This window comes from Staurois parvus, unplaced genomic scaffold, assembly GCF_062004578.1.
Source record: "Staurois parvus isolate SC_StPar_1 unplaced genomic scaffold, SC_StPar_1.0 ptg001208l, whole genome shotgun sequence".
Taxonomy (NCBI): domain Eukaryota; kingdom Metazoa; phylum Chordata; class Amphibia; order Anura; family Ranidae; genus Staurois; species Staurois parvus.
In genome coordinates, this window is record NW_028319004.1 from 228,332 (window position 1) to 241,213 (window position 12,882).

The 12,882-nt window shown below is 51.3% G+C and overlaps 1 pseudogene; it reads right to left on the bottom strand.

Annotated features, from left to right (window-relative positions):
• On the bottom strand, nucleotides 1-116 carry LOC149438161 (U2 spliceosomal RNA; annotated as a pseudogene).
• Between the last annotated feature and the right edge of the window lie 12,766 nt (nucleotides 117-12,882).

The window sequence follows — 12,882 nt, forward strand, 5'->3', positions numbered from 1 at the left end:
TGAGGGTACTATACAACAACCATCCCCGCAAAGCTAGAATGGTCGGGAGCACCCCCACTGGACACTGATAAGAACAGATACTACACTTGATCTTAGCCAAAAGGCTGAGAAGCGATTGGTTTACATGAAAGTTATAGCGTTTACAAATGGCGGGAAAGATACCGGGATTTTTAATTTTTATTTATACTAATAATTGTATGCGCTCAGCGACTTATGGCAGGACTGCGGCGGGCATTCTGACACTGGGGGGGAACTGACTTGGGGTCACTGACATCCCCAGTGACACCAATACAGTGATCAGTGCAAAATAAAAAATACTGACACTGTACTAATGGCACTGGGGAGGAAGGGGTTAACATTTTTATTCAATGACAAGGTTAACTGTGTGAGGGGAGTGTTTTACTAGAGGGCGGGGGTGTGTGCTGCAGTGAGACATGCTGATCCGGACAGATAAACTCTTCTCTCCCGATCAGCGTATCAGGAGCTGACAGGGAACTGACAAAGAGTAGAGCTGTGTGTAAACAATGCAGCCCTGCTCTCGGTCAGTGTTTGCCGCTAATCGCAGGGAAACGGGCGGTAATGACTGACCGTGACCCGACGACTGACATCCGCGATTGGTGACACAGGTAGGGTGGTGGCGTGCCTCGTGCGTGCCCACTACCTGTTTTGCAATAGCACTTTTTAAAACATGCTTTTGCACAGCCGTGCCGCCCTGCAAACGTTTTATTGCAGTGGCTGGTCTTAAAGTGGTTAATAACCCCGCTTATAGCTCTATATTGTATGGAATAGGTTGTTATGAAAGGACAGACCCGTGAAGTTGGTGTTTTCATGGTGTCAATCAGCATTTGGTCCCTATCAGGACCAGCCACAGTTTTGAGAGTATTATCCAGCGTATTTACACTGTAACCTTTTTCTACAAATCTATCTTTAAGGACTTAAGCCTGAGAATGGTAATCATCAATATTTGTGCAATTTCTACGAATTCTTGTGTTCTGGCCCTTGGGAATATTTTGTAACCACGTCGGGTGGTGGCAACTATCCATAGGAATATAACTATTCCGGTCTGTTTTTTTAAAAAACTATTTCATTGTGACATTACCATTTATGTTCATTATAGTAAGGTCTAATAAGTCCATTTCTGATTTGCTGTAGGAATATGTTAGATTAATGTTCAGGCTATTATTATTTAAGGTGCTAAAGAAATTCGTTAAGGATTGCTCGTCTCCATTCCAAAAAAGAAGGATGTCATTTATAGACCTTTTGTATAGTAAAAGTTCCGGCCAATCACAAGCATCAATCAGGTCTTCCTCCCAGGAAGCCATAAACAGATTAGCCAAGCTAGGGGCAAATGTGGCCCCCATGGCCACGCCTTTAATCTGTAGATAATATTCCTTATTGAACCAAAAATAATTCTTTTGCATTGCAAACTCTAAAAGGTTTAAAATGAATTCTCTTTGCGCTAAGGGTAAGGTGCTGCAGTGTGAAAGAAAGAAATCGTCTGCTTCCATGTCGTCCTTATGACTAATGATAGAATATAGAGACGTCACATCAGAAGTGACCAATAATGTGTCTGGTGATAGAGTGACATCTCTCCCTACATTAAGGACTTGTTTTGTGTCTCGGAGATATGATGGTGTCTGTGTAACTAGTGTCTGTGTCTGGGAGATATGATGGTGTCTGTGTAACTAGTGTCTGTGTCTGGGAGATATGATGGTGTCTGTGTAACTAGTGTCTGTGTCTCGGAGATATGATGGTGTCTGTGTAACTAGTGTCTGTGTCTCGGAGATATGATGGTGTCTGTGTAACTAGTGTCTGTGTCTCGGAGATATGATGGTGTCTGTGTAACTAGTGTCTGTGTCTCGGAGATATGATGGTGTCTGTGTAACTAGTGTCTGTGTCTCGGAGATATGATGGTGTTTGTGTAACTAGTGTCTGTGTCTCGGAGATATGATGGTGTCTGTGTAACTAGTGTTTGTGTCTCGGAGATATGATGGTGTCTGTGTAACTAGTGTCTGTGTCTCGGAGATATGATGGTGTCTGTGTAACTAGTGTCTGTGTCTCGGAGATATGATGGTGTCTGTGTAACTAGTGTCTGTGTCTCGGAGATATGATGGTGTCTGTGTAACTAGTGTCTGTGTCTCGGAGATATGATGGTGTCTGTGTAACTAGTGTCTGTAGGTAATAATTAGAGATGAGCGAAGAAATGAAAAATTCGATTCGACTGATTCGGCGAATTCGTGGACAATATTCGATTCGAGTCGAATAAATTCGCTGTGAATTTAACTTAAAAAAGGGTGTTTCTAGGCTTCAGAGAGACTTAATATTAGTGCAGAACACTGTACCTTTAATTTAAATGCCCTTGGAGTCTGCTGGGGAAGAGAAATAATACTGTCTGTCAGTATGACATGCAGATGAGTGCCGTCGATCTTAGAATCACTGCACACTTCACTCCTTTGGCCAGTCACGGGGCCAAAACCAGTGTTTGGAGCCACAGTGTGGCGGTGGAGGCAGCAGCAATGGGAGGCCATACAGCAACCTATGACAAAATGGAAACCAGCAGGAGCGTGAGGAGACCTGAAAGTGGCACATGGCAGAGTGGGAGCAATGGGAGGCGGTACAGGGACCCAGGTCACACTGTGGGCCCAGCAGCAGCGTGACCAGGCGGTACGGGGGCCCATGGCCGATATGGGGCTTGGTGGCACCTATGGAAGGCCTGTAATCTGCCAGCAACCTATGACAAAATGGACAACCGCAGGAGTGTGAGGAGATTTCAAAGTGGCACATGGCAGAGTGGAAGCAATGGGAGGCCGTACAGGGACCCAGGTCACACTGTGGGCTCAGCAGCAGCGTGACCAGGAGGTACGGGGGCCCATGGTCGATATGGGGCCTGGCGGCACCTATGGAAGGCCGCTAATCTGCCAGCAACCTATGACAAAATGGACAACCGCAGGAGTGTGAGGAGATTTCAAAGAGGTACATGGCAGAGTGGAAGCAATGGGAGGCCGTACAGGGACCCAGGTCACACTGTGGGACCAGCATCAGCGTGAACAGGCGGTACGGGGGCCCATGGCCGATTTGACCTCATTCATCCCATAGTCCTGCCGACTCACGAATAGCGTGGCCTCCTCAAAGGGCCTGAGCAAGCGCAGGTGTCACACATGAGCTGACAATGGCTGACATCTAAGTTACACAGGGAGTACCTTTATCCGCTTTTAACATCAGGAAATCTGTGATGGCCTTTAGCTGTTCGTAAAGGCGGTCTAACATATGTAGGGTTGAATTACACCTTGTTGCAACGTCACAGCATGAGGAGTCGGTACGGGGGCCCATGGCAGATTACATGTCTGGCAGCAGCAATGGGAGGCCCGTAATCTGCCAGCACCCTATGTCAAAAAATTTAACACACCAGCAGTGTGAAGAGACCTGAAAGTGGCACATGGCAGCAGAGTGTGGTGATGGAGACAGCAGCAATGGGAGGCCGTACAGGGACCCATGAGAGACTCTAGACTTGGCAGCAGCATGAGGAGGCGGTTTATAGGGGCCCATGGCAGATTAGGGGCCTGGCAGCAGCTATGTGAGGCCCGTAATCTGCCTGCACCCTATGTCAAAAAATTTAACACACCAGCAGTGTGAAGAGACCTGAAAGTGGCACATGGCAGCAGAGTGTGGCGATGGAGACAGCAGCAATGGGAGGCCGTACAGGGACCCATGAGAGACTCTAGACTTGGCAGCAGCATGAGGAGGCGGTATATAGGGGCCCATGGCAGATTAGGGGCCTGGCAGCAGCTATGTGAGGCCCGTAATCTGCCTGCACCCTATGTCAAAAAATTTAACACACCAGCAGTGTGAAGAGACCTGAAAGTGGCACATGGCAGCAGAGTGTGGCGATGGAGACAGCAGCAATGGGAGGCCGTACAGGGACCCATGAGAGACTCTAGACTTGGCAGCAGCATGAGGAGGCGGTATATAGGGGCCCATGGCAGATTAGGGGCCTGGCAGCAGCTATGTGAGGCCCGTAATCTGCCTGCACCCTATGTCAAAAAATTAAACACACCAGCAGTGTGAAGAGACCTGAAAGTGGCACATGGCAGCAGAGTGTGGCGATGGAGACAGCAGCAATGGGAGGCCGTACAGGGACTCATGAGAGACTCTGGACTTGGCAGCAGCATGAGGAGGCGGTATATAGGGGCCCATGGCAGATTAGGGGCCTGGCAGCAGCTATGTGAGGCCCGTTATCTTGCAGCACCCTATGTCAAAAAATTAAACACACCAGCAGTGTGAAGAGACCTGAAAGTGGCACATGGCAGCAGAGTGTGGCGATGGAGACAGCAGCAATGGGAGGCCGTACAGGGACCCATGAGAGACTCTAGACTTGGCAGCAGCATGAGGAGGCGGTATATAGGGGCCCATGGCAGATTAGGGGCCTGGCAGCAGCTATGTGAGGCCCGTAATCTGCCTGCACCCTATGTCAAAAAATTTAACACACCAGCAGTGTGAAGAGACCTGAAAGTGGCACATGGCAGCAGAGTGTGGCGATGGAGACAGCAGCAATGGGAGGCCGTACAGGGACCCATGAGAGACTCTGGACTTGGCAGCAGCATGAGGAGGCGGTATATAGGGGCCCATGGCAGATTAGGGGCCTGGCAGCAGCTATGTGAGGCCCGTTATCTTGCAGCACCCTATGTCAAAAAATTAAACACACCAGCAGTGTGAAGAGACCTGAAAGTGGCACATGGCAGCAGAGTGTGGCGATGGAGACAGCAGCAATGGGAGGCCGTACAGGGACCCATGAGAGACTCTAGACTTGGCAGCAGCATGAGGAGGCGGTTTATAGGGGCCCATGGCAGATTAGGGGCCTGGCAGCAGCTATGTGAGGCCCGTAATCTGCCTGCACCCTATGTCAAAAAATTTAACACACCAGCAGTGTGAAGAGACCTGAAAGTGGCACATGGCAGCAGAGTGTGGCGATGGAGACAGCAGCAATGGGAGGCCGTACAGGGACCCATGAGAGACTCTAGACTTGGCAGCAGCATGAGGAGGCGGTATATAGGGGCCCATGGCAGATTAGGGGCCTGGCAGCAGCTATGTGAGGCCCGTAATCTGCCTGCACCCTATGTCAAAAAATTTAACACACCAGCAGTGTGAAGAGACCTGAAAGTGGCACATGGCAGCAGAGTGTGGCGATGGAGACAGCAGCAATGGGAGGCCGTACAGGGACCCATGAGAGACTCTAGACTTGGCAGCAGCATGAGGAGGCGGTTTATAGGGGCCCATGGCAGATTAGGGGCCTGGCAGCAGCTATGTGAGGCCCGTAATCTGCCTGCACCCTATGTCAAAAAATTTAACACACCAGCAGTGTGAAGAGACCTGAAAGTGGCACATGGCAGCAGAGTGTGGCGATGGAGACAGCAGCAATGGGAGGCCGTACAGGGACCCATGAGAGACTCTAGACTTGGCAGCAGCATGAGGAGGCGGTATATAGGGGCCCATGGCAGATTAGGGGCCTGGCAGCAGCTATGTGAGGCCCGTAATCTGCCTGCACCCTATGTCAAAAAATTTAACACACCAGCAGTGTGAAGAGACCTGAAAGTGGCACATGGCAGCAGAGTGTGGCGATGGAGACAGCAGCAATGGGAGGCCGTACAGGGACCCATGAGAGACTCTAGACTTGGCAGCAGCATGAGGAGGCGGTATATAGGGGCCCATGGCAGATTAGGGGCCTGGCAGCAGCTATGTGAGGCCCGTAATCTGCCTGCACCCTATGTCAAAAAATTAAACACACCAGCAGTGTGAAGAGACCTGAAAGTGGCACATGGCAGCAGAGTGTGGCGATGGAGACAGCAGCAATGGGAGGCCGTACAGGGACCCATGAGAGACTCTGGACTTGGCAGCAGCATGAGGAGGCGGTATATAGGGGCCCATGGCAGATTAGGGGCCTGGCAGCAGCTATGTGAGGCCCGTTATCTTGCAGCACCCTATGTCAAAAAATTAAACACACCAGCAGTGTGAAGAGACCTGAAAGTGGCACATGGCAGCAGAGTGTGGCGATGGAGACAGCAGCAATGGGAGGCCGTACAGGGACCCATGAGAGACTCTAGACTTGGCAGCAGCATGAGGAGGCGGTATATAGGGGCCCATGGCAGATTAGGGGCCTGGCAGCAGCTATGTGAGGCCCGTAATCTGCCTGCACCCTATGTCAAAAAATTTAACACACCAGCAGTGTGAAGAGACCTGAAAGTGGCACATGGCAGCAGAGTGTGGCGATGGAGACAGCAGCAATGGGAGGCCGTACAGGGACCCATGAGAGACTCTGGACTTGGCAGCAGCATGAGGAGGCGGTATATAGGGGCCCATGGCAGATTAGGGGCCTGGCAGCAGCTATGTGAGGCCCGTTATCTTGCAGCACCCTATGTCAAAAAATTAAACACACCAGCAGTGTGAAGAGACCTGAAAGTGGCACATGGCAGCAGAGTGTGGCGATGGAGACAGCAGCAATGGGAGGCCGTACAGGGACCCATGAGAGACTCTAGACTTGGCAGCAGCATGAGGAGGCGGTTTATAGGGGCCCATGGCAGATTAGGGGCCTGGCAGCAGCTATGTGAGGCCCGTAATCTGCCTGCACCCTATGTCAAAAAATTTAACACACCAGCAGTGTGAAGAGACCTGAAAGTGGCACATGGCAGCAGAGTGTGGCGATGGAGACAGCAGCAATGGGAGGCCGTACAGGGACCCATGAGAGACTCTAGACTTGGCAGCAGCATGAGGAGGCGGTTTATAGGGGCCCATGGCAGATTAGGGGCCTGGCAGCAGCTATGTGAGGCCCGTAATCTGCCTGCACCCTATGTCAAAAAATTTAGCACACCAGCAGTGTGAAGAGACCTGAAAGTGGCACATGGCAGCAGAGTGTGGCGATGGAGACAGCAGCAATGGGAGGCCGTACAGGGACCCATGAGAGACTCTGGACCTAGCAGCAGCATGAGGAGGCGGTATATAGGGGCCTATGGCAGATTAGGGGCCTGGCAGCAGCTATAGGAGGCCCGTAATCTGCCAGCACCCTATGTCAAAAAATTAAACACACCAGCAGTGTGAGGAGACCTGAAAGTGGCACATGTTTGAGGCATGATTCATGGCGGATTTAGTCAGTTGTGTCAGGAACTGGTGGTTTGAAATCCAGACTAATCCACGCCTGATTCATTTTCACAAACGTGAGTCTCTCCACACTTTGGGTGGACAGTCGTGTCCTCCGCGGAGTTACAATACCTCCTGCCGCACTAAACACGCGCTCCGATGCCACGCTACTGGCCGGGCATGACAGCCTTTCAAGGGCAAATTCAGCTAGTTGGGGCCAAAGGTCAAGTTTCGTTGCCCAGTAGTCAAGGGGATTGTCTACCTCGGTTGGCAGGGTGCTGTCCAAGTAGGCCCAAGCCTGTTGTTTGAGCTCCTGCTCCAGGTCCACCTGATGCTGCTGCTGCTGCTGCGGCTGGTTAGTAGTTTCCTCACTGCGCTGGTGAAGAAAGCTACTCATCATCGACTGCAGACTGAGGCAGCCACTGCTGGTGGAGCTGCCACTGCTCCTACCACCCCACCCCTCCCCTGCTGCCATGCCAGCGGAACGCGAGCGCACAGGGCCCACAGTGTCTGAGGATGGACGTTGGCGCACAAAGGCAGAGACCAACTGACTACATAGGTGGTTTTTATAGTACGTAATTTTGGCCTCCCTCTCAGCAGGTGTGAAAAAGGCCACCATTTTGGACCGGTAGCGAGGGTCCAACAAGGTGGACAGCCAAAAGTCATCCCTCTGTCTGATGGCTATTATTCGGCTGTCGCTACGCAAGCAACCGAGCATGCTATGGGCCATTTGTGCCAAGGAATGCGAGGGACTCCCTGCCTCCATCTCCACAGCATACTGCCACGGTGCGTCTGGGTCCTCTGTCTCCTCCTCCTCCTCCTCTACCAGATGCTCCTGCTCCTCCACTCCTGTCCGCTGAGTGGAAAAACCACCCATTTCACTCAATAATTCCTGAGCACAAATGTCCTCCTCTACCTCCTCCTCTTCTTCCTGTCCTGCCCCCACAGGGGTCATGTGGCGTTGAGATCTGTGCGCCACGTCTACCGCACCCTGACCAGCCATTGTTAACAGCATTTGTTCCAGGACGTGCAACAGAGGAATGACGTCGTTCATCCCATAGTCCTGCCGACTCACGAATAGCGTGGCCTCCTCAAAGGGCCTGAGCAAGCGGCAGGTGTCACGCATGAGCTGCCAATGGCTGACATCTAAGTTACACAGGGGAGTACCTTTATCCGCTTGTAACATCAGGAAATCGGTGATGGCCTTTCGCTGCTCGTAAAGGCGGTCTAACATGTGTAGGGTTGAATTCCACCTTGTTGCAACGTCGCAGATCAGGCGATGCTGTGGAATTCCGTTCTGCCGCTGCAGCTCAATGAGGGTGTTCTTTGCGGTGTAGGAATGGCTGAAATGCATGCACAGTTTACGTGACATTTTAAGGATGTCTTGCAGTGGGATGGTGGATTTTAGGAACCGCTTGACAACCAGTTTGAACACGTGAGCCATGCATGGCGCATGGCACAACCTTCCTTGACGCAGAGCAGACACCATGTTCTTTCCGTTGTCAGTCAACATGGTTCCGATTTTTAGTTTGCGCGGAGACAGCCATCTGTCGATTTCTCTGTTCATTACACTCAGCAGTTCCTCCCCTGTGTGACTACGTTCGCCAAGGCATACCAGGTGCAGCACAGCGTGACACCGTTGCGCCCTGCACATGTGATATGCCGGTCGGGTAATGGGACTTGGCACGGGGGTGGCGGCTGAGGACACGGCGGAAAAAGAGGTGGTAGAGGCGGACATGCTTGCTGGACCAAGGACGTGCAAACGTGGAGGCAAAAGCGTCGTGACCTGTCCAAGTTGCTGGTGCGGCTGTGCCGGCACCACGTTCACCCAGTGGGCCGTAAATGACATGTACTGTCCCTGACCGTAGTTACAGCTCCACACGTCGGCGCTGCCGTGCACTTTGGCAGAGACCGACATGCTCAAAGACTGGCCCACCATCTCTTCTACATGTGAATGCAGGGCTGGCACTGCCTTTTGGGCAAAGAAATGACGGCTTGGCACTCTCCACCGCGGCGCGGCACAAGCCATCATTTCTCGGAAAGGTGCTGAGTCCACCAGTTGGAAAGGGAGGGACTGCAGCACCAGCAACTTGGACAGGAGGACGTTCAGCTTTTGCACCGTCGGGTGCGTGCTCGCAAACTGTTGTCTCTTGGATACGGATTCCAAGAAAGACTGTTGACGGAATCCGAGAAGAGGAGTAGCAGGAGAAGGAGCATCTGAACGAGCGGAAGATGCCAACGAGCGACAACTCCCCTCAGCAGAGGTGTTGGAGCCTTGACTGGCTGATAGAGGGCGATTGACGACGTCGGGTGACGGAGCAAGTAACGGAGCGGGTGATGGAGCGGGGGCTGGGGCAGGCAGAACCGCCGTATGTTTATCACGGTTTTCCCAGGCCACCGAATGGTGACGCTGCATATGCTGACGCAACGCTGTAGTCCCAACATGGGCCCCCTGGCCACGCTTGCATTTCTGGCCACATAGTCGACATACGGCTACGTTTACTTCCTCGGGCGGCTTGAGGAAAAATTGCCACACCACCGAGTAGGAAACTTTGCCCCCGCTACTCTTCACTGGCTGACTGCTACTTCCTCCGTGCGCACCGGCACCACTACTGGCCGTGGTGGTAGGCTGCAGTGGAGCTGGTGCTCTACTCCGTGGACGTTTGGCTCCACTGACACTGATGCGACCCTGCTGCTGTCTCCTGGGCAACCCACCGACTGTTTTGCTCGCTGCCAAGCTGCCACCCTCTTCTCCTGATGATGCGGAAGAAATTGCCTGATGACGACGAGGCTGCCAAGTGCGATCAACCTCCTCATCATCAAGTAGGGTCTCCGCCTCACTACTAGCCCCCTCGGCTGCGTCTGGGTCAGGAGACAGACCTGTCTCTAGACCGGCTACCGAGCCACTCTCCTCGCCAGTACTTGTTCGCTTGGCTGCTGAAAAGGCCGATGTCTCCCCCCGTTCCTGACCGCCCTCTGTTAGCTCTTCCTCACTGTACAGTGGGGCTGAGCCCACAGCATGCGATACTTCGCTTGGTGAGGGAACACCAAAGGACAGGGGCAGGTAGAGGACACGTGATTTCAGTGGGCTTGCTCCCGGGCCATGCCAACTAACGGTTGTGTCTGACGTACCCACCGACCGTTGGCTGTAGGTGTCAGAGGTGACCTGGGAAGAGGAAGACGACCGAGCCAACCAATCAATGACGGCAGGGTTGTCGGTGGAGACACGACCGCTGGATGACACCGGGAGCACTGGCCTCTGGCTGCGAATACTGCTGCCTCGACCCCTTCCTCTGCTGCCACGTCTGCTCGCTCCTAAAACATTGCCTCCTCTGCCACTCCTCTGCATGTTGTCTGACATACTATTTAATTCAACGATTAGGTGTCCCTGAGTAACAATTCTCTGGCACTCAGTAACAATTCTGTCTGTCCCTGAGTATGAATTCTGTGGCCCTGAGTAACAATTCTGTGTCTGTGCGAGTAACAATTCTGTGTCTGTGCGAGTAACAATTCTGTGTCTGTGCAAGTAACAATTTTGTGTCTGTGCGAGTAACAATTCTCTGGCACTCAGTAACAATTCTGTCTGTCCCTGAGTAACAATTCTCTGGCACTCAGTAACAATTCTGTCTGTCCCTGAGTAACAATTCTCTGGCACTCAGTAACAATTCTGTCTGTCCCTGAGTATGAATTCTGTGGCCCTGAGTAACAATTCTGTGTCTGTGCGAGTAACAATTCTGTGTCTGTGCAAGTAACAATTTTGTGTCTGTGCGAGTAACAATTCTCTGGCACTCAGTAACAATTCTGTCTGTCCCTGAGTAACAATTCTCTGGCACTCAGTAACAATTCTGTCTGTCCCTGAGTAACAATTCTCTGGCACTCAGTAACAATTCTGTCTGTCCCTGAGTAACAATTCTCTGGCACTCAGTAACAATTCTGTCTGTCCCTGAGTAACAATTCTCTGGCACTCAGTAACAATTCTGTGTCTGTGCGAGTAACAATTCTGTGTCTGTGCAAGTAACAATTTTGTGTCTGTGCGAGTAACAATTCTCTGGCACTCAGTAACAATTCTGTCTGTCCCTGAGTAACAATTCTCTGGCACTCAGTAACAATTCTGTCTGTCCCTGAGTAACAATTCTCTGGCACTCAGTAACAATTCTGTCTGTCCCTGAGTAACAATTCTGTCTGTCCCTGAGAATGAATTCTGTGGCCCTGAGTAAGAATTCTCTGGCACTCAGTAACAATTCTGTCTGTCCCTGAGTAACAATTCTCTGGCACTCAGTAACAATTCTGTCTGTCCCTGAGTAAAAATTCTGTGGCCCTAATAACGTTTCTGTGGCCCTAAGTAACAATTCTCTGGCACTGAGTGAAAATTCTGTCTGTCCCTGAGTATGAATTCTGTGGCCCTAACTAGCGTTTCTTTGTCCCTAAATAACGATTCTGTGGCCCTCATTAACAAGTCTGTGTCCCTGAGTAATGGTTCTCTGTCCCTAAGTAACTTCTCTCTGTCCCCAATTCTCGTTTCTGTGGCCCTAACTCTGTCCCTGTCCCTAGTACAGAGCGGTCTGCCTCTGTTCAATGACTGCAGGCAAATGAAGATTTCCAAAATGGCCGCTATATATACCTCGACCATTACACAGTGCTGGCTGGCTGGCTGCTGATTGGCTGATGCGATCACATGTCGTTGAGGAATGCATTATGGGGCAGCGCGCCTTGTCTGCGCGCCTTCCCCGACATCCCCGCTCCGTCGCCGCACATGTCAGCCGCCATTTTCGGAAAAATTTCGATTCGCGCGTCCGAATTAGGCTGTTTTTCGGATTCGGCACGAATCGAAATTTTTCCGATATTCGACTCGAATTCCACTTCGGATACTTCGATTCGCTCATCTCTAGTAATAATCAATATACTCTTCTACTTTACAACACAGCGACCCTATACCACTATCGTCTACCTGGTGCTTTAATAGGGTCCTTGTGAATTTTAGGTTGTATATAAAACACGGGTAGTTTAGGGGCTGCTGGACATAAAAAGGATTTTTCTTTTTTATTTAAAATCTTATTGTTAAAACCAGTTTTGATAATCTGTTTCAAAGTACATTTAACCACATGCCGCCCAGCCACTGTAGAAATACGGCGGCAGGGCGGCATGGCTGGGCAAAAGCACATTTTAAAACGTGTGTTTTGTAACCAGGTAGGGGGCGCACGCGAGGTGTGCCGCCGCCCTACCTGTCCCGCCGATCACAGCTGTGGATGTCAGTTGCCGAGTCACGGCCGGTCGTTACCAGCTATGTCCCGGCGATCATCGCTGACAGAGAGCACAGCTGCAGTAGCTGTGCTTTCTGTCATTTCCCTGACAGCTCCAGGACACGCTGATCAGGACAGAAGAGTTTCTCTCTCCCGATCAGCGGTGTTCCCTGCAGTACACACCCCGCCCCCTAGTAAAACACTCCCCCTCACACAGTTAACCCTTCCCTGAATAATAAACTTAACCCCTTCCTCCCCAGTGCCATTAGTACAGTGTCAGTGTTGTTTTTTTTTTGCACTGATCACTGTATTGGTGTCACTGGGGATGTCAGTGACCCCAAGTCAGTTCCCCCCCAGTGTCAGAATGTCCGCCGCAGTCCTGCCATAAGTCACTGATTGCCGCCATTATTAATATAAAAAACCCTAAAAATCCCAGTATCTTTCCCGCCATTTGCAGACGCTATAACTTTCACGTAAACCAATTAATTTACACGTATTGGGGTTTTTTTTTTAG